Here is a 20,442-nt window from a genome sequence, read left to right as displayed (position 1 = left end):
TTAGTGCACTCACACAGCACACAAGCAACAACACTATTCAACACACACCCACGGATAGATAAATTATGCCTCCGCTAGTGATTCGCCGACGTTACTATGGAATTACTATGAGAACTAGATACTGCTAGAGAAATAGGAGTAACTGGACGGATAAGAGGGATAAGGATGGCAGATAAGGTGAGAGGATGAGTTGTTGAGATGAGAGTTGAAGTGAGGTGAAGGAAGACACATTCTGAAGGCCGTTGGCGCTTGATACCAGACTCACCAGATGAGATGCGAGTAGATCTCGTAAATCTCGCGCGGAATGCGCGTAATGCGCGTCTTTCATTCGAACGCATAAATTCATAAGATATGCGCGCTCGAGGAAATTAATAGGAGGCATTTAATGCATCTCATCAGAGTCCCCTCCAACACACAATGTATACATATGCATAAATTACTACTATTCTTAGTTAATATTGATAATATTTTTATAGAAAATTTTGAGCAAAATTTTTTTGCGATTTTTTCTTGTTTTCTTTTATTCGATGTTTTTTTTGGCGCCTCCACCAAAATCCACGCCTACTGAAGTTTACTCGTGTGTTCAAGGTCTTTTCTTCAACCCTCGTGTTGTTCACTCATCTGTTTTTTTTGCGCAACTCTCGCGGCGCTTTTTGTCCTTTTGCTTTTTATCTCTGAAAAAAAAATAACACGCACTCAAATTTATGACGTGCGTATGCGTACGTGCTCCAGTATAGGTCATTTTTAAATTTATAAATTAGGAGTAAACACCAAATTATTTTTAAGCATAAAGTTAATACCCAAAATTTATATTTTTACCTGTTTAACTTGTGTGATCATTTGGATGAAAATTTATTTAAAAAATTGAATTATTAACGGAAATTTACATAGCGCTACTCGCCCATCGCGAGCATCACGATCATGCTAAACAAACAAACACGCGCGGCGAGAGGGGGCCAGGCGGGCAGGAGTGAATTTCCATAAAAAGTTTTTGATATGCAAATCAGGCGTAATTAGGTAATTTAATCTATTGTTTTAATGCCACTTGCGTCGCGTCTCTCCACGTAATGGTGGGCGGGTGCCTGCCGAAACGAGCGTTAATGCTGTTTAGCTGCACTTTATGCTCGCGCTGCTCGCAACTTTATTCTAATTAGGCTGGGCCCGCCACAACGCAAACTTTGGACGGTGTTATGCGCGCCCATAGCGAAGAGATGCTCGTAATTTGATAACCGACCAGCTAATAAATTTTATTTCTACCCAGATGTGGATTAGGCCCTGATTAATGTTGCTTTAATATATTATAATGCGTTACACCTAATAAATACAGCAAAAATTAATTGTGGGAAGTTTTGGGTCACTTTTTCAAAGTTTTAAATGTGATATTTGCTCAAAATTATAAAATTTACAAATTTTACTACAAAATTAGTCAAAGTCAAATTTATGTCTTTTAAAGTAATTTTTTCATGACTATTTATTTCAAATATTGTAAAAAGTTGTTTTGCCTGCAACTGATTAATGCCTCAGTGAGTGTAATAAATTAGATAACGGATTATTGCGAATTTAAATTCTTCGTAAGTATTTTTTGTATTTGCTGTTTTTATCGAATTTTGCGCAGGCGAGAGAAGTAAACAGACAATTTTTGCGATCCCGTGCCATTTTCAAGGTTGATCGGCCAATTTTAAACGCACTTGGCGGCTTCGCATTTCTCGCACATCATAAATTAGTACGCCAGTTGTTTTCAACTTTGTGTAATACCTACCTACAAACGCTTGAAACTTTGTATCAAATATAATTTTCTGACAACACAAAGTGAATGTACGTTTTTTCTTTATATATTTATAATTGTATTCTTATAGTTACTTATCTGTGATTTTGACGTTTTATAACCGTTATTTATTTCTTATTGAGATATTGTGTCTGTCTGAGACGAAAAAAACTAAACTTGATGGTTGTTTGTTTGTGCCTAGCCTAGCCTAACGTAGTTTATTTGCGCACTAAAAATGCCAGCGGTTGCCCGGACAGTTTTTGCACGAGCCGAAATTTCGAAGTCGTCGGCCGCGCGCAGCGTTTTAGGTCGTTAACATTTTCGATTGCGCACAATGTCACTGACACGATATTGCGTCGCGGAAATCGCCATCAGCGAGCAAGACGAAACGGGAAATACTCGGAAACGTCGAGAACAACAAGCAAATCTTCTCCAAGTCAGTCAAATCAACTTCACAGCTTCACACTCGCCAAAAGTATATATAAACTAATTTTATTATATTAAGATTATCAATCTACGAGTAGAGTTGACTGACTTCGGTTTATTACGAATTAAATAAAATTTATTAAAACACGTTCCAAGTTAACAACCAGGAAATAACAGTTATCAGAAGGTATTTTAAGAAACATTTTTGCGACACATTGTAGTCGAATGACGTTGGCAAAATTCAATTCTAACGGATGGTTCAAGTTCAATTATATTGTGGAATTTTAACCAGCACAAAGTTTCTTTTGGTCGGCAAGGCTCGGAATCTAGAGCATTTTGCCGTAAATTACACAGTTCTCAGCGTGTTTGTAGTCTTTTTATTTTTATTTCAACATTTTTATTGTCACCATCGTATGGTCCCATTTACCTACCGTGTGAACAACAAAACAACTTTATGTGTATGCCAAGAATGAGTATTAAAATGTGGTTAATATATTTATTAAAACGCACCATGTTTTTTTTTATTGTACCGTCACCGGGTTGATTATTCCGCTGGAATGCGTCAAGGCGTATTTAGAAATTCAAAAATTTTATATCTTTTTTATTGCGTTAGTCACCGGTCGTAAACGCGGGCGTTTTCTCTGTTTTGATAGCGGCGCGATCACCGCATTCTCCGGATTAGTTCTGAAATATTCATAGTTTTGTGTTTATTATAAGCGAATTGGAAGGAAATGAAATAAAATGTAAAATAAAGTTGAGGGACAACGCCTTCATCAACGTTTTTAGTTGTCGCTGTTGTTGTTTGGTCGTTATTTTTATCGACTTTGAACTGAAATTCAACATCTATCGGTAACATGGTAGCGGAACAAGTTTTTTAAAAATTTAAATATCCAAGTCAACACAATTCGCTTACAATGTACTTGATATTTCCGTCAAAATCTGCTTTAATTTTCCATTACAATTCGTTTGTTTTACGACCTGGCTCGCGCGCCTGCTTTTATTTGTTTAGATATTAATTTACGGCCAGTGGAGCGAAAAAATCGCGTGCGAACACGTCGCAGCGCCGAAAATGAAACGAACTTTGACTCGCGAAAGGGGTTCGCCCGGAGTTTACCTTCGGCGGCCTTGGTTAAACGACCGCTTAATTATGCATGCGCGCGGATGAAAGATGTGCGCGATATGCGCGCCTATTTTCGGCCGGAACAGCCGATTGCTTTTAGTGAAACAACGCCGCGTTGTAAATTTCGGCATCGGGCCGGACCCATCGAAATGTCGAAAATGCCCACAGCCAGAAAAGGGAAAAGGTATATGTTTACGCGCATCGCCACCAAAACGAACACTAACATCTAAAAAAATGAATGAGCAATGAGCGGCAAAGGTCGGCACGTCGAGTTGAATTATAAATAAATCTTGGGCTTTAATTTATTAATCGAAATTAAATTATTTAGGTATCTTACTTTTTCGACTTGAAACACAATAAGAAAAATTTGCACAAATATTTGCGTATTTACGGAATTATAAAATATTTGATAATAAATCAATGAACATGGCTTCATAGCTCATATTAAAGCTTGTTTAGAGTGTCAGAGTCCACTTGGCAAGGATTTACGATTGTCGTGCATATGAGATTGTTTGTCGGTCGTTCACTCGATCGCCAATTGCAAAATTATTGTATTATAGGTCAATGATTGTTGCTCATCGAATCCTGGTGCACTTTCGCGCTTTCTATCGCATTAACGACAACCCAACACGCTTTGATAAATCAAAACACGAAACGAAAACCAATCACTTGATATTTATTCCTATAAAAAGCACAATTTTATTCTGTGTTGATTTATTAAGTGATTTATAAGCATCCCACATCAATTTCGCATAAATCACGCTGGAAATTAAAATAAACACAACAAATCAACAATTTGCTTGTAAATCGCACAACTCGAATCGGCAATTAATGTCATCGATTCCGTTTCATTAATGCACTTAATGCAGGCATTAATTTGAAATCGTATAAATCGAATGCTGTTCATTCATGACTTCAATGCTGTATTTACTTTAATGGTATTTAATGTATTTATCTGCAAGTCATTCATATATTTAATATTATTGCATCGCTTTTAAAGGTGCATTCGATGCGAAATATTAACCTATATAAAAGTCTTGCCATGGCGCTGATTGATTCGATAATATTGCAGCACCAAGGCGAACTTTATAAACGCTTTTGATTCGATTAGGTAACAAGTGTTTACGAACTAAAATGATAAGTTAAACTATTAAAATTATCAGACATAAATTGATTATATTTTAAAACTAAGATTACTACTTCAATAATATTATTAAGTTCGAAATAAATTGAGTTATGGCGAAAATTTTACTAAATTTATGTTTTATTGAGTTTGTATTTACCCAGTATATGATTTTATTGAATACATACGGTTATATACGAGTCTCTTATTGACCTACCTATTAAAGGCACGATCGTATCGATGTCAAATGTCGTGCGAACAGAAATTACATTAATCACGCGCAGCGACCGCGTCGTGTGTGCGTTGTTGGTTTTCTTCAACTCTATACGAAATTCAACGAACGTGTGCGACCATCGATAGAAATTTATTACACTCGTTTTCACTTTTTTATAAGTACACTCATTCAAGTTTAAATTTCCATTAAGAATTGCAAGTAAACTTGAACGAAATACATTTTAACGGCCACATTAAAAAACAGAATTAATTACATATTTGATTGATTTTTAATAAATTGGTAATCATTAAATATGAAACGAACCCGTTTTAGTTGTTGTTTGTTGTTGATTTTAATGCATTGGAAATAATTGCACGCGACGGCTGATTTCAAAGGCGGCATATTGCGCATTGCATATCACTGTACTAATTACCTTTCGGCGTAATTGTATAGATGCGCAAATTGTGTAATAAAACCGCACGTTTTGGTCGATCGATAATGAGTTTAGAATTTACTATTTTACCAGGAAAATGTTCATATTTATGCAGCAAAAAAATATAAAATATTAATTTAGGTTTTATCGTTTGTGGATTTGATTGTTTTATAAATACTACAATTTAATAGTTTTACAACTCTATTAAAACTATGATTGCATGTACGTATTTCAAGCGCAATTGCCATTTAACTGGATTATTATATCGTCATAATATTATGAAATTCGCGAAATACAAACACGCGAAATAAATGCTGAGTTGACATGTTTATTTTTAGCATAATTGCGAGTTTCATGAATTGAGAAAGTGAAATGTTTAAAATATAACGCTGAATAATGATTGATGTGTTTTGTGGGTCAGTTTGTTTAATTTTTTATTTTTAGTTGGAAAGTTTAGTCGGAATTTGTAAAGGTGCAAATTTCACTCGACTAAATTTACAAAATTATCTCTACGTGGGCGGATCAAAAGGAAACTGTAGTACGGCGGTGCAGGATTACGAAGCGCAATTCATCGCCGAGAAAAGTAATTTGGCAAAAGCGCAGCACGAGTTTTCTATTTATTTTTATTTCATTTTGTCCCGAGACTTTTGTAGACTTTTCTTCGGTACTTTACAGCTCGATATTCGGTGGATGAGTGAGTGAGTACTCAGTGCCATGTTCCCACAGCAATTTCGTGCCAGTCTGTATGTCAGTCTTTCAGTATTTCAGTGCAATATTTTTCAATTTACATGAGTTCATTCGAATTTATTCGCTGTGCACATTGGCGTTCTTGGCTCATCTACTATGTCGACGGGCAATTCAATCGGATTTATTGAATTTCTTTCGATTTATACAAATTTCTCCAAAACGCTTCGCCAACTTTTGGCACAAACATGTCGAAGACATTTTCATAAAGCGATTGTGAAACAATTGCGAATATTGTATGTTAACGAGTGCAATCGGCGAGATTTATGCGTTTGTTGTGACACTTTGTTGCGTTTATCCTGTCATGGTGGTCGATTTTTGTTGCACTTTACATAATAAACGCTAAACTAAACCAGATCGCGCGACGCTGCGGTCGAAAATTCTACGAATCGGAGAAAACGCGAGCTCGAACACGCACAGCGTTTTCGTAAACAGTGTAAACAGCAAACGGTGGCACAGTAAACTATTTATTTATTTACTTGCATGAAAACGAACATGCACACAGATGGAATGTAAAGAGTGTATTCGAATAAAATAAGAAGTGAAAAGTGCAAAGTCGGATGCAAGAAATAAGAAATAACTTGACTGAACTGAAATGAACTGAATTTCTCTATTCTTGTGTGTTTATTGTCATCGCGATCGAGAAGAGCATTGCGAAAATATTTATAAACGTGAACAAAACCGTAAAGTATTAAGAAATTTCAATGAATTTAATTTTTTTGAAGTTTTATGAAGTTGTTGACATAAAAATTAACCCAACAATACAAATTATGTGATTTTTACTCACGAAACATCGAGAAATAATACATTTTCCGCTTTGCTGGACAAAAAATGACATGTAAATTGTTTGGAAAGTGTTATAGTACATGTACAACAACTTATTCTAGAAGAACACGAACTTGACGTATCGTGCGTGTGTTGGTGTATTACGAAGTAAATTAGAATACCTACATGGAATACGCCTTGCCGGTTTAGTATAAACGTATAAATAAGTAAACCGACATTGATTCGATGTGACGAACGGTCGGAACGGACATTACGGGACGCGCCATCGCGCCAACCGAGCGGAGAAACAACGAGTTCAACGGCCCAAACGTTGCGCCATTCCGATCTGCGTGCGCTGTTTGTTTATACGCGAGAGGAATTATGCTCATTTTTACCAATTATACCCCCAACAATATAATTCACTGTTATTATAGTCTAAATAAATTTTATTTTGTTTCAGGTGTTTACATAGTGATAAAATCAGTTTTTGGACAATATTCATCTATTATCTACCAGTTATAAAGTAAGTTCAAAGTTTAGAATATTATTTCGATTTAATTACTCTCCGTCCTTGCAAACTTCGGAAATAAATAAATTAATGGAATGCAATTCAGGTTCGTTATTCAGTAAAATGCAATATTTAACTTAAAATGCTTTTTTAATAAGAATATAATCATTTAATTTGCAAAAAATAAATCGTGTTGCATTGTTGCACTACCACCGAAAACACCTGTCAAATGACGAAGTAGACAAAAATGTAGGTTATGTAAATCAATTTTTCTTTTCGTGAAATTTTCGGTGTTTTTATAAAACTTTGTATAAATAGACAATATGTATGTATTATTAAATTATATTTGGCACCTTGACAACTTTTCATTGTCTCATTGTTTACACTTTTAGTCGTGCATTAATACTAATACACTAGTAGGAATCATAGTAGTAAAATCTACGATCTAGCCAAATAAGGAAAGCCAAAATTTATAATGATTTGTTTACCTACTACAAAGCGTGAAAGTTTTTATGAAATATACCCACAGGTGGGATGTCTAATGCCAATTTAATTTTAACTGCGCACATTAACATTATAAAAAAACGCATATCAAGTAAGCAGATCTATCTGTGTCAGTTTTTTTTATTTTGCACGCTCCGAATGCAGAATGCAACATTTAATATTTCGAATTGTATATTGCACAATCAAAGGCTCATTCAATTTTTGTGTGGTGAATATCAGTGCGCGCAGTTGGGCGCTAATATTTTATTCATTAGGTGAGTGTCATGTGCAGATTGCGATTAGCATTTACACGCCGCCGATGCTGATGCTGTGCGATTAATATCAATTTAAACGTCTGCGATGTATTCACATATTCACGCCGAAGAGAATTCGCTAGATTTATGCATATTCAATGTCGATTATAACACGATAGGCGATAACAAAATTTCGCACTTAATGCATCACTAGGGAAGCAGTTTAAAATGTTATGCTGGGCATTTAAAATGATTCACTGCTAATTTTCGAAAAAAAAGTGAAGATATTTATCTATATTTAAAATTAAATTGCAATAAAAATTAATACTTACTTATACATCATACAAGGTTATCAAGTTATTTCATTTTTTGCTTTGCATATTTGCACTGCTGTTTTTTTATTATTTTTAATTTGTTTGCACATTCTATCTCATCAGAGCTCGACCGGGCACGCAATTCAGACTTTGTCTCATACCTACTTGAATGTAGATGTAGATATTTATTCGTCGTGGGCTGATGGGCAGTGCACAGCTCGACATTCTGATACATGGTTGCTTTACTTGTTTTCATCTTGCATATAAAGACGCAATTAAATACTGGGCAGCAAAAATGTGTGACGCATAAAAAGCCACCGCGGTGTGTCAAGACGATTCTAAATGGATAGGTTAGTTATTGGTAACGGGACGGATGCGATGTGATCATGATGGAATGTGTTTTTGAACAATTCCATATGCAAAGTGGTTCGTGGCCATGTACATAAGTATGAAGCGCATTTTAATTAGTTACAATGAAATGAAAAAAATTACATACACCATCTGTTTTGCAATTGTAAATAAATGTGCGAATTAGTTTGTGACTAAAAACGTTGATTTTGTACTGACTGTTGAAATTATTTGTTCGCTTATCGTGAATTTCGCAATCCGAGCGCGCGCACTTTTTGCCATCTCGCCCATCGTCGCATAAATATAGTATCTAAGTGTGCGTGGAATGCACAGAGATAATAATAATTCCTCCAATAATATTTACGCAAACAATTTCGTGCTCGTGTATATTTTCGTCGACGGTTCCAGCCGCTGAATGCGATTTTCTACTATTCGTAGTTTAGGTATTTTCAAGCGCTGTGGAAATTTCGCGCAAAACTACATTGTGCAACTAATACCAGATGACTAACGGTACGCCGAATGGAAAAACCTTGTTGGAATAACGCGCTGCAAATTATGCCTGTAAACTGTAAACAATACGCGGAGTGAGCAAATAATGAAATTTGCAGTGTCAAGGCTACAGGAAAATATTTGCTCGCTTTCTTTGGACATTTAATATTTATATGCGCGTTACGAAAGTAAGTTTCGATTTGTACTTGAAATGCGGAACGTATTAAATTCAATGTCAATGTTAGAATATTTTTGTTTTGAAAAATAAAATCGCGAAAATTTTTGTGCTTCAATAATATTGTAATATGATGCATTTGCATGGCATAATTTGTACACTAATTACATGCACGTCTACATAATACGCAATTTTATAACTCATTTTACAGATAGTCGCGAATCACTGCGAAAAACATCGCTTGTTTACGTTTGCGCGATGTGTGACGCAAACGTCTATTATATTATTGTAAGCGGTTGTATACACACACACTCGACATCCACTTATTTGAACTTTAGAAGGATCAATAAACATACTTTTTAATAATTTGTAGTTTATTGAGCGTTAAATTTTTACGTCTATCGGTTTTGTTTGTTCCGCGCATGCGTAACGAATTTAAACGATTTCTAAGATTTGGAATAAAATGTATTCTTTGTTGTGCATAACATAAATGTGCGTTTTATCACCCATTGTTATTTTTACATCGTCAGTGTCAATCATAACAGCTGGCAACAATGAACAGCGTCGACTTCCAGGAAATTAGCGTCTACGTACGCGAATGTTGCTATATTTTGTTGCAGCGCAAATAACGCAGGAAAATTATACGCGTAGGGAGTTGGTGCGGATATAGATAGCAGAATTATGAATACGTGTGTGAGTGCGGAGGCGGAAAGGATAATAACATCTTCACCGCGCAAATAGATTTATTTTTAGACTAACTTTTATTGGAGCATATGCGTGCGGATGCAATATAGAAAGCAATCGCTAGGGATCAACACAATCAAGAGTATATTGATGCAGTTTATTCTGGATATTTATATAAATTTAGCTTTTCGTGGAAACTTGGTCCGCATACGTTTTAATAAATCGGACTAATTACTTTCTTATTTCTTTGTGCGAAATCCATTATAAAAATATTTTAAAACCAAAATAAGTCAAATCACACCAGTGGTTTTCGAGTTTTAGTAAAACTATCAAACGTCAATTCAAAAAATATAATTTTTACTTTTTTAAATCGAAACATAAAAATAAATTTATACCAAAAGGGTTAGCACATATGTCGGTTATTTTTGTGGTTTTGCCTCAAATTATACTTCCTGCAATTACGAAGAATTTAATTATAAACGCCGGCGCCGTCAACAAATGCCGACAAACGTAAAAAACACAAGAATCCTCTAAATTATTCACAATCATTTCCACGAAGTATAAATTTAACTGTGCGTCAATTCTTATTATTATCGCCAGTGGTATATATAATTATAATGCTACACGAAACGCACGCGTTTGTGGTTTGTTTGGGTTTTTACGCATCGCTGGTGTAAGTATTTATTTCATTCTGATCTTTAACCATGCAACCACTTTCAACATTTGCTTGTGGGTAGAGATATCACAATAAATACCATTATTTCGATTGTGCGTGAAATATTATAATACCTACTTCTATTTTGGACACATTTTGAATGCAATAAACGGTGGTTTGTTACCGACTAGGATATTTGTTGCACTCGGTAAACTTGAACTTGATAATCGTGTTATCACTAATGTGTGTATTGCGATATTGTGATATTTATGTGTGCACACACAAGTTCGGTCGGAAAATCCACGTAATCTTGCTGATATTATTTAGTTTCGCTTGCGTTCAGTTTGATTATTACCAACACCTGAACACATGCTCATGAGAGTACTCATGTAAATAGATTTTATGAATGAAAAAATAAAGTTTGGGGGAATATTTTTATACAATTGTAAGATATTTTTACCAAAATTATTCCAACACGCAATGTGGGTGGACTATCGCACTCCACTTTCATTATCAGCTTATTCTGAATTTTTGACGTTAGATGTTTTCATTTGGCGTGTTCAAGTTTCACGTTCACGCGAACACCGCATGATTCCTCTTCAAACATGAGAAAAATTGTTAAGCGTTGTTTTGTGTTGTTTAATAAACAAGTTTAAGTAATCAGTTTAATCTAATTATTATTATTACCGCAATTGAGACGTAAAATTCCTCGGAAAAAATGAATAATTCTACTCGAGTGTTTTATTATGAGCAGATAGAAATGGATAGGAATAATATCGACGAATTTATATTTGAATTGATTGTGTGATTCGTGTAAAGCGTCGAAAAGCTTGAATGGGAAACGTTGGGGTTAAAGGGTTCCTATTCCTATTTAGATAGCGGTGGCGGTATTCGGCGTTCGGCAATGGCACCGAAATGGTTGTCGCGCATCCGGTGGTGGTGGAGGCTGGAGTGTTGGTGGCGTTGGCGTGCTCTAGAAAATCAATTTTTGCGCCGCGGGGGCGGCGCGCAGCACTGCTAACAGACGATTTTGGTGAATTTCACTCTTGAAATACATTATTTTAAAACGTAATACGCAATAACATAAACCTAAATTTACTTTTATTTTATTTTTGTCGTTTTTGGAAATTTAATTTCTATTTTTGTAGAGTTTTCGAACTGAAATTTTGAAAATCAAATTTTCCACTTTGCAAATTTATATATTTTAGCCTGCGCTGTTACGATAATATTCAATTAGTTCGTTATCATAACACACTGGCATGTCTGTGCATACGTAAACGGACATAGTAGCGTAGTAGCATAGTAGCACACTGGCTCGACGTCGTTCTCGGCTTTTGTTTTGACTATACATTTTCGCCCCGCGCGTAGCGTTGTAACGTTGTGGCCTAGTGGCGTCGAGCTACGTCCATTCAACGAGCGCTGCAGGGTGGATTTTTCCCGTATACTCTGTCGTCGCCGCCATTGATGCCCGGCGCCTCCACAGCGCTGCGCTTTATTCGCGGATGGTACCAACACTAAAGTGAACACGAAATGCAGTTAGCGTACTCTAGTGACATAAAATCGTATTGTTTCTAAATACACACTCATACAAAGCGTTGAAATATGTTTAAAAATATTTTATATTCATCTTCAAAACGAAACCGTTATCGTAATCTGTAAATACATCAAATGCTTAATGTTTATGATACGTTTCAATCGGATTTTCGCTTTGGTATGTTTTTTTTTCTGCCCGTGGAATTCCTTTGAATTTCACCCTGATTTTTTTCCCTCGACTTTTCTACTTCTTCGTTCAGAAGGATGAAAAGATGAAAACGTTTAGGGTTTCTTTGCGTCGAGTTTAGGACGTTTAGAAGTCTGATACTTCCGATACCACCCTACGATACTGCGCTTATATATGCTCTGTCGCTATGTTACTGGGTCCTTTCAAATCCGCTCCAACCCTGAAAGATATCGAGTGCTTGAACGCACTCGCATCTGAAGCGTGTCAACCAAATTCGATGTGCTATTCGGGCTGAACGTAAATGTAAACGTGAACGTTGAGGATGTCAACTGAGGTGGAAACACCCCCGCTGGATAAATAAGGATAAAATTGGATAAATGGAGCTTTGATAAGTAGTCCATTTACAAGTAGTTTTATATAGTTAAGCAGAAAATATTCAAATTTTGTAATTATTGTATTCCGTTTTGTTATTATTTGTTGGCTGTTTACACTGTGATAGTCACTTTTATTACAGTCACGGTCAAGGTCATCGATAAAAAATGAAACAAGTCATTTCAGCACGAAACGTAAAAGTGACCACACGGTGATAATCTTTTAACAGATTGAAACACTACGCAATTCGCAACTATGTGCGGTTTTCATCTGATACAATAACGAACAGCTGTTGGTACGCAAACAATACTGTTAATACCAATATCATAATTGATTACGTCGATAATGCCCGCGAATCGTTAAACTTGACACAACAACACGTGTATTTTACAGTTGCAAAAAAATTACTTTGAAAAGAAAACAATGACAATTAATGTGATTTTCATAATTTTTCTTATCTAAAAACATGAAACGTCATAACTTTAGTTGTTTGTTTGTTTGTTATTTCGTTATTGTATTTCTGTTGGCAATTATATTACGGTTTTAACGAGTATTTCCTGCGCAATTGAAGTCCGCCGACAGTAGAAATTGTTTCAACGTGTAAGTTCCTGTTTTTGAACAATCGCAATCACTCTAATTACTAACTTTACCATAGTTTTACATTCTTTTGCGTGCAGGAGTGGGTATGATGAAATATTGGCGTATTGAAAATATATTTTCGCTGTATTTTTTCGCGTAAAACTTCAATGGAATTCAGAATCATTAGTTTGTTAGCATACAGGCGTGCGGCTTTATCTGTTATCTATTTTGCATGTTATTCTTTATTTGCATACATTGTTGCAACAGAATTTCATTAATCATTAATCATATTTGCGGGCAAACAATATTTCATTATTAATGACTTATTCTAAGTTTTAAAAATGAGTTTATTTTGAAGCGTGTAAATTATTATGAAAATAACGCGTCGCTTAGATTAGATGGATTAAATTTTTAAATTCTAATTACACGCGCCGCACGTAAACACGAATTGAAAACCTTAGAAGTCGAAAACAAAACCGCAACCAAAACGGAAACGCCGAACGTCGATGTGTTTAAAGTTCCACGCGCTAACGCAACGAAAAGTTGAATATAAAAAAAATAAAACGCAATTAACATTTGAGCATTCATTTTCTAGCCAGTTAGTTATGAAACATTTAAATTAAAGGGAATTACTAGCATCACCGCGGAAATCTAATTAAATGCTTATTTTTAAAGCTGCAACTTTTTTCTTCTTTAAATTATTTAATTGTAGGTGTAATGTACATGCCACAATGAAACAAAGCGTGAAAAATAAATTTCCAGAAGTAATTTGATATTAATGATATCATTAAAAGGGCATTGCGTTTGTTTTTAGCTGAGTTTAATAGCGTAATTATTTAAATTAAACTTCACTTCAGTTTTATCTTTTATGTTAGGTTAAGTTATTTAGTTTTATATCTACCTAAGTAATCTTTTTGATTTGCTCGCGTTTATTTTTATTCAGTTTTATTAACTTTTTATTTGTTTGTGTCGCTGGAAACGCATCACGCGTTGTTCAATCAACTGAGTACTCAATTTTATTACCCTCTTCACTCCTCGCGAAGGACGCCGTCTTCTATAGCGCAATATCTCCAATTAGCTTTATTTTTATTTCGCTGCTCCACCCTTGCCGTCGAAGTCGGCGTCTTTCTGACATTCTCGCACGCGTATTTTTACGATGCATTATTTTTACTATTTGTTTACGTTTTGCAGCGCGCTCTGGTGTGTTTAATCTGTTTGTGCGTCTCGAGGCGAATTCAATTACACGTAATGCACGTGCCGAATGCACACTGTAATTCAATGTTGTGGCTAATGCAATTTGTTCGCGCGCTGCCCGTTCGCGTATTTCTATTTTGTTTAATTTCGTTGTTTCTGTTTTTGTTTACTGGACGAAGGAAACAAGTAATTGATTGATGCGTTGGTTGTGTTATGAGTTTGGCTCTCCCTCGGTTTGAGTTATGTGTGTTGTGCACAAGTTTCAATTGCGATTTGTAATTTGGCGGGATTGCGCCGAACGCGTACGAAGAAGGAAGCAAATTGCATGTCGTTAAAACTACTCGCAACCGTGGAAAATTGCGCAGTGTTTTCAGATAAATTGAAAACAAATACAAAGTCATAAAGTAATAGAGTATCTAAACAAAACTCAAAGTGGTAAAATTCGCGTGCGTCATAAATATGTAACGCGAGGGGTTTTACATCAAGTCATCACAAAAATATTTCACGGTTTTATGCGCGCATGTCTCTTGTGCATACAAACAAGCAAAGTTGTAGTTTTTAGTGACGCATTGTCTGAAGCTTGATTTTTTTTTAGTCATAAATAAAAGATTTTGTTAACTAAAATATTATGTTGGTAGTGATAGCGTAGTAGTTTTCAAACTAAATGTGATAATTTACCCGCAGGCGTTCACTTATCAAAGGAACGCGTTGTAATTAGTCCCGCGACAAGTCGTCGTTGACTGCGTTCTTTTCGCAGTCCAGTTCTTTGCGCGCGCGGCACGCGGTTTTAATTGAGAGTCGTAAAAGGCGGAATGCGTTAATGCTCAAAAGTTGCTTACACTTGAGGCGTCGATAGTGCACATTTACGACTTCTCTTGAAACTCAAAACACAACATGAAAATTGTTACGCGATGTGTAGACACAAATATGCGCACAAAAACGCGAAGTTGTAACGAAAAATGTATTAAACTAGAATATTCCGCAAATAAATCCAACGTTTTTATGACGCTTGTCTATGAACGAAGCAAAATTACATATTTTTTCGTTATTTTTGTTGCAGAATGTCATCAGAAGAAGAAATATTCCTGTTTCGTCGCAATCGTTTGCAGCGTTGGATGCTTACATAACCTCAACGCGACGCCATTTGACAGAAACGAGTGCATTTCGTGCAAGTACTGCACTGCACCTGCACACGCAATCAACCGACAACGAATGCTTGTGTGAGTATACAATCAATGCCACAACTCATTTGTACACAGTCAATTTCTACGTAGCTACTACATGTTTTATTTTTTTCCTCGTTGTTTGGTGTCGGTTTGACGTGTTCATCAGTTTTTTTTTGTTCTCGCTTCACGCAAGCTGGCGACTCGCGTTAGATCGTGTCCGATTACTGATGGACAAGGTGAAAGTTTATTAGTGGTGGCGGATAATTATGAATTTTTACATAAAGAACAGAAACCTGAACAAAGAAATAAATCGTGATTGTATAGATTAATCATCAGTCAACTTCAGAATCTTGGAAATGATTTAAATTTAATCTGAGATTGATTGTTTTTCGGTACGTTTTGAACGTTGTGATAAGATGATTGAAGGTTTTCGAGAAATATTTTGGCGCCATACTTCTACGCGTGTGAAGGTAAAATGATATCTGGGGCTGATATCTCGTGCGTGAGAGCATCGCGTCGTAGTTTGTCGTTCATCTGTTAATCAAACAATCAACAGTGAGTTGCATCACACGTGTAGTGCATTGCATTCAATCTCGGGCACGTTTTCCTCATGTTTTGCTTTCTAGGCATCGTTGCTGATTAAATCAAGTACTTTTACTTTACTTTCGTTTGCAACAAAATTACAATTTGTAATATACACTTATACTTGATTAGTATTTTCGTTTTTATTTCAAAACATAAATGTTGTGTGTAAATTATTATGAGTTCGGAGCGTTGGGAATGCGTTTGGTTATGTTGTAAACTTGATGAATGGTGTTGTTTATGGGCCGCGAGTGTGAGATATTAAATTATCTTCTAGCTATTTGTCATTTTCATTTCCCGCCTTGAAACATCTCAAGTTTTATTTCACTGCTAATTTAACTGCGGCTAATAAAAACAAAGTTGATTTGGTTGCCTAGGTTTTTAAAATGTAATTGTTAAGTTGGTTGCCTACATAATAACCTAAAATATAATGTTTTTTTCGTCTGGATGTGTTTTTACATTTTGGTCCGTTATTATGTTGATAACACTTAATTGTTATGATTGTACTGAAATGCGTTATCTGGCGACGTCGGCATGGAAGTGCGTAGCGCGTACTTTGGATGTAAACATGCACGCATCATCTACGCACCCGCACTTATTGAATGACGAGCCGCGGCGAGATTTTACTACGAACTTTTACTACGCCGTTGTGGAATGACACATGACACACAACAAATACTGATATGGAAAAAAAAGCCATTGTTGTCAGGCCGCTCGTTTGCTTTGCTTGCTCGACCCGCGGGTTTATCGCACGCTGTTTGCTTTTCCATTCATCGTTTATAAACGAAAACAAAACGCAACACGTGAGATAAATTTTATGTCGTGTGTTCGATGTTCAATAATAAATTTTATCGTTATTGGGCTTATCAAAAAAAAACTTTCACTTTTTCGACGCCATTGAAATGGACGGCCATATGTTCAAATCATGGTACAGCGTACATTTATTTCGAATACTTTGCATGCACTTGTTGACGAAACTTCTTTATATGCTAATGTGCGAAAACAAAACAATTTTCCATGCACTTGTAAATGCGATTGCATTTTCGTTTATTCATTTCACGCCCTCGCCCTCGTTTCTTATTTCGGTCGGGCTTGTGTATTCTTGTTCTTCTTGTTGGCCTGAACGTGACAGTTTAATATCCCCTTCCGCATGTCTCATCTAAGAAACAAACAAGCCAGCGAACGCGTCATCACCAACAAACAAACGCAAAACGTAATAAAACTACGCGCTAAGTAGAAAAAAATGTAAAAATAAGTCCAGCGAAACAAAGAAATGAAATTGACGCGCATGACGCTGGAGTTTCAAGGGTGAAAGAAAGTCATGGACGGTGCAACGTGCCGCTCGACACGCAGCTACATGAAGCTGCTCAAATTCAAGGAACAACTGAAACAAACAAAAAGAAATGAATATCATTCTAAGGACAAGTGTGACGTACGCGGTCGTCTTGGCGAAAGGACAAGACGTCCTTACCACGTGTTTACTTGCGTATTTTTTTCCTCCGTGTTTTTCCTTATCTTGTCCTTGAATATCCTGAAACATTCTCTCGTAAATGATTAATTATTTGTTAATCTCTCGAAATAACAAAACATCTTATGAATTGCGTTGGGTATTTTTTGTAATTTAAGGACAAACACAGTAATGTTATTCGTCATAGATTGTTATTTCCTCCGGTTAACATGCTATTTGATGATTCATTCACTTAACGTGATAGTAATTTAGTAAATAACAACAGTATTACATAACATTATGTTGGAACACAACAAAAAACAAAACACTTTTGTTACTTACAAAAAACACGTATGATTTGAAGGTTAACATGCGCAGCGCCATCTTTTTGCTTGATTATTATATAAAATCAAAGGAAAATAAACTCGCTGGGATTAAACGCAGACGCAGACTGTGTGGACTCTATTGTGAAAAATGTTGTCAACATGCCAGAAGTTAACGGTGTCAGGACGTCTGCAACTGTACGCGCCAGACATCACATTCGAATGAATACACATCACATTTCTCCAGAATTTAATAATATTATCAAGTATAATATCATATTTTATTTTATATTTCCATGCAAGTTTTTATTATTACTTTTATTTTTATTTGCGTGATTAAATCTTCGTCGTGTGCGTTCCACGTATTTTATGCGAAAGTTATTTTCCTACACAACAACAGTCTTTCTGTAAGTAGGTGCATATATTAATCAGCGTCGACAATTATAAGTTTGAATAGGTGCTTTGACAACAAAAGCGAGGAAATGGAATAAAGTTGACTCGCTTCGGTGTCCTGCCACAGCTTTGTACGGCGAGTGCGTGTGTTGTTTTGAGACGAGACGAAATGCGAAGATGTGGACGAAAATAACGGCCAGCGAAATGAACATTTAAATCGCGTACAGGTTGTACTAGTAGCGCATTTGTTACTTTCTATGCGTGCACCGATCGCGGTTGTCTCGTGCACTTAAAAATTACATCCACTGCGCGTATTTATATCCACCATCCAGACGGGCGACGCGCGACGTGCAGGACAAATGAGTATTAAGAGACATTAACTACCGGTGCGAGTCGCCGGCGTTTAAATGAATTCGCCGTCATGGGCAAACAATGTTTAATAATTTATTGTGTGTTTACCTCCTTGCAAACTTATTTAGATTCAAGATATATTTTAATATTAACATGTAAAAATATTTACTGCTTTTAAAAATACTAGTTAATGTTAGTTAGAGCATTTATAACTCAAGAACGGCTGGACAGATTTTGATGATATTTATTTTATTAGATGCGTCTAAGCTCCTAATGGCATAATAACTATTAAACTACTAAAAATTATTACTCAAAATATGTAAAATAAGGGAAGAATATTTGTAAAGGGAATCAATCATAGTTATAGCTAAATAATTAAATCCTAGATGGCGCTAAAGTGCATTATTTGCATTTCTTATTTTCTTAAAATAGAATTACAAATTTTATTAACATTAATTTATTAACAATCGACTGATACTAAGTGCTGAATAAGAAAAAATAAATAATTACATTTTTACTAAAAACTTCTACGCTAATTCAATATATTTATTACAACTTTGAATTTAATTCAGTAATTAGCCACAACATATTTGAAAACTAGGTGTTTACGAGTTTTAATTATAATTAGTGCGAATTAATAATAATTGATTGAATTTTAATTGCGTGTGGACAAAAGCATGAGCTCACTGAACAAACAAGATGTATACCTAATGCGAATCGCAATAAAATACATACATCATCAAATATCAGCGCGGTGAAATAATTGCTTTATTTGTTTAAACTTGCAATGCAAATAATAGCTTATTCCATAACTATAAATAAATAACGCTACAAAATGTTAAAAATAAAATGCAAGTTATAATATTATATCTAATTTTATGTTTGATTAAATGCATTGCATTCTCGAACGACGGTCAACAAGTCCGTAATTGTTTTTGAAATGTCAATCAAAATCGGCGAGCGCGAGAAAAACATGAAATCAAGAAATCAACATTTGTCTTGCTCTCAGTGTTAAGACACTATAATAAATAGTTAACTGCAAGTTTGATTTACTTAAGTAGTTATTAACGATAAATTACGAGCACGAACAAACGTAAATAATAATTTGCCAACTGCACCGAGCTCATTAACATTTCGAAGGTAAATTTAGGGAATTTCTGTATCTACATTCTTTATTTGATAAAGGAAAGGGTATTCACTTAATAATAAACTGTATAAAATTTTATATTTAAAAAATTATTAAGTTGTGTGTGTGTGTGTGTTTTGTGGTTAATTGCAATTGCTGTTTTGGCTGGCACATAGCAACTGTTGGATTTGTTGCTCGCTTTGCAATAGGAGCGAATCGAAAGCGGCGACGTTGTTCGCACGCTGCTAGAGCGCATAAAACCGCGCGTAATTGTTGCATAAATGTCATGCTTAAATATAAACATCGTGCGGCTCGCGTGTTTCGGGCGTAATTTACACGTGCCTCAAATCACGCACTGTGTTATTCCACCGAGTTTGGAATAACTTTATTCAATCAATTTAATAAATATTATCTTCTTAAATTTTCTAAAACACATAAAATATTTTATTTTATTTTATTTTATTTTATTTTAAGACCTTTTCTTTCTGTTATTTTTGTTATTGATATTGATTGATGCTCGGAATTGATTGATTGACTGATAGGTTTTTTATTATATCTGATGTTGCTTTTAGGTGACATTAATTTTTAATGATTTTCAATTTTAAATGAGGAAGAAAGCGACGCGATACTTTCCATCACGCACCCGCCTCGATACAACAAAACATTACACATTCCTTTTTTGTTCATGT

General features: G+C 35.4%; 1 protein-coding gene across 1 annotated transcript in view; it reads left to right on the top strand.

Annotated features, from left to right (window-relative positions):
- LOC135795235 (guanylate cyclase 2G-like) overlaps positions 1 to 20,442 on the top strand; it is a 58,847-nt gene that overhangs the window by 7,161 nt on the left and 31,244 nt on the right. Inside the window, exons 2-3 of the mRNA XM_065306834.1 lie at positions 7,051 to 7,113; positions 15,426 to 15,585. The gene's annotated coding sequence lies outside the window, so the exon portion shown is untranslated. The remainder of the gene's footprint in view (positions 1 to 7,050; positions 7,114 to 15,425; positions 15,586 to 20,442) is intronic.

Source organism: Atheta coriaria, unplaced genomic scaffold, assembly GCF_025399875.1.
Source record: "Atheta coriaria isolate IRGN ID8LTWV9N9 unplaced genomic scaffold, Caltech_Dcor_3.1 hic_scaffold_7_pilon, whole genome shotgun sequence".
Taxonomy (NCBI): domain Eukaryota; kingdom Metazoa; phylum Arthropoda; class Insecta; order Coleoptera; family Staphylinidae; genus Dalotia; species Dalotia coriaria.
The sequence above is the reverse complement of the archived record's forward strand: the minus strand, read 5'-3'. Positions and strand labels throughout refer to the sequence as shown.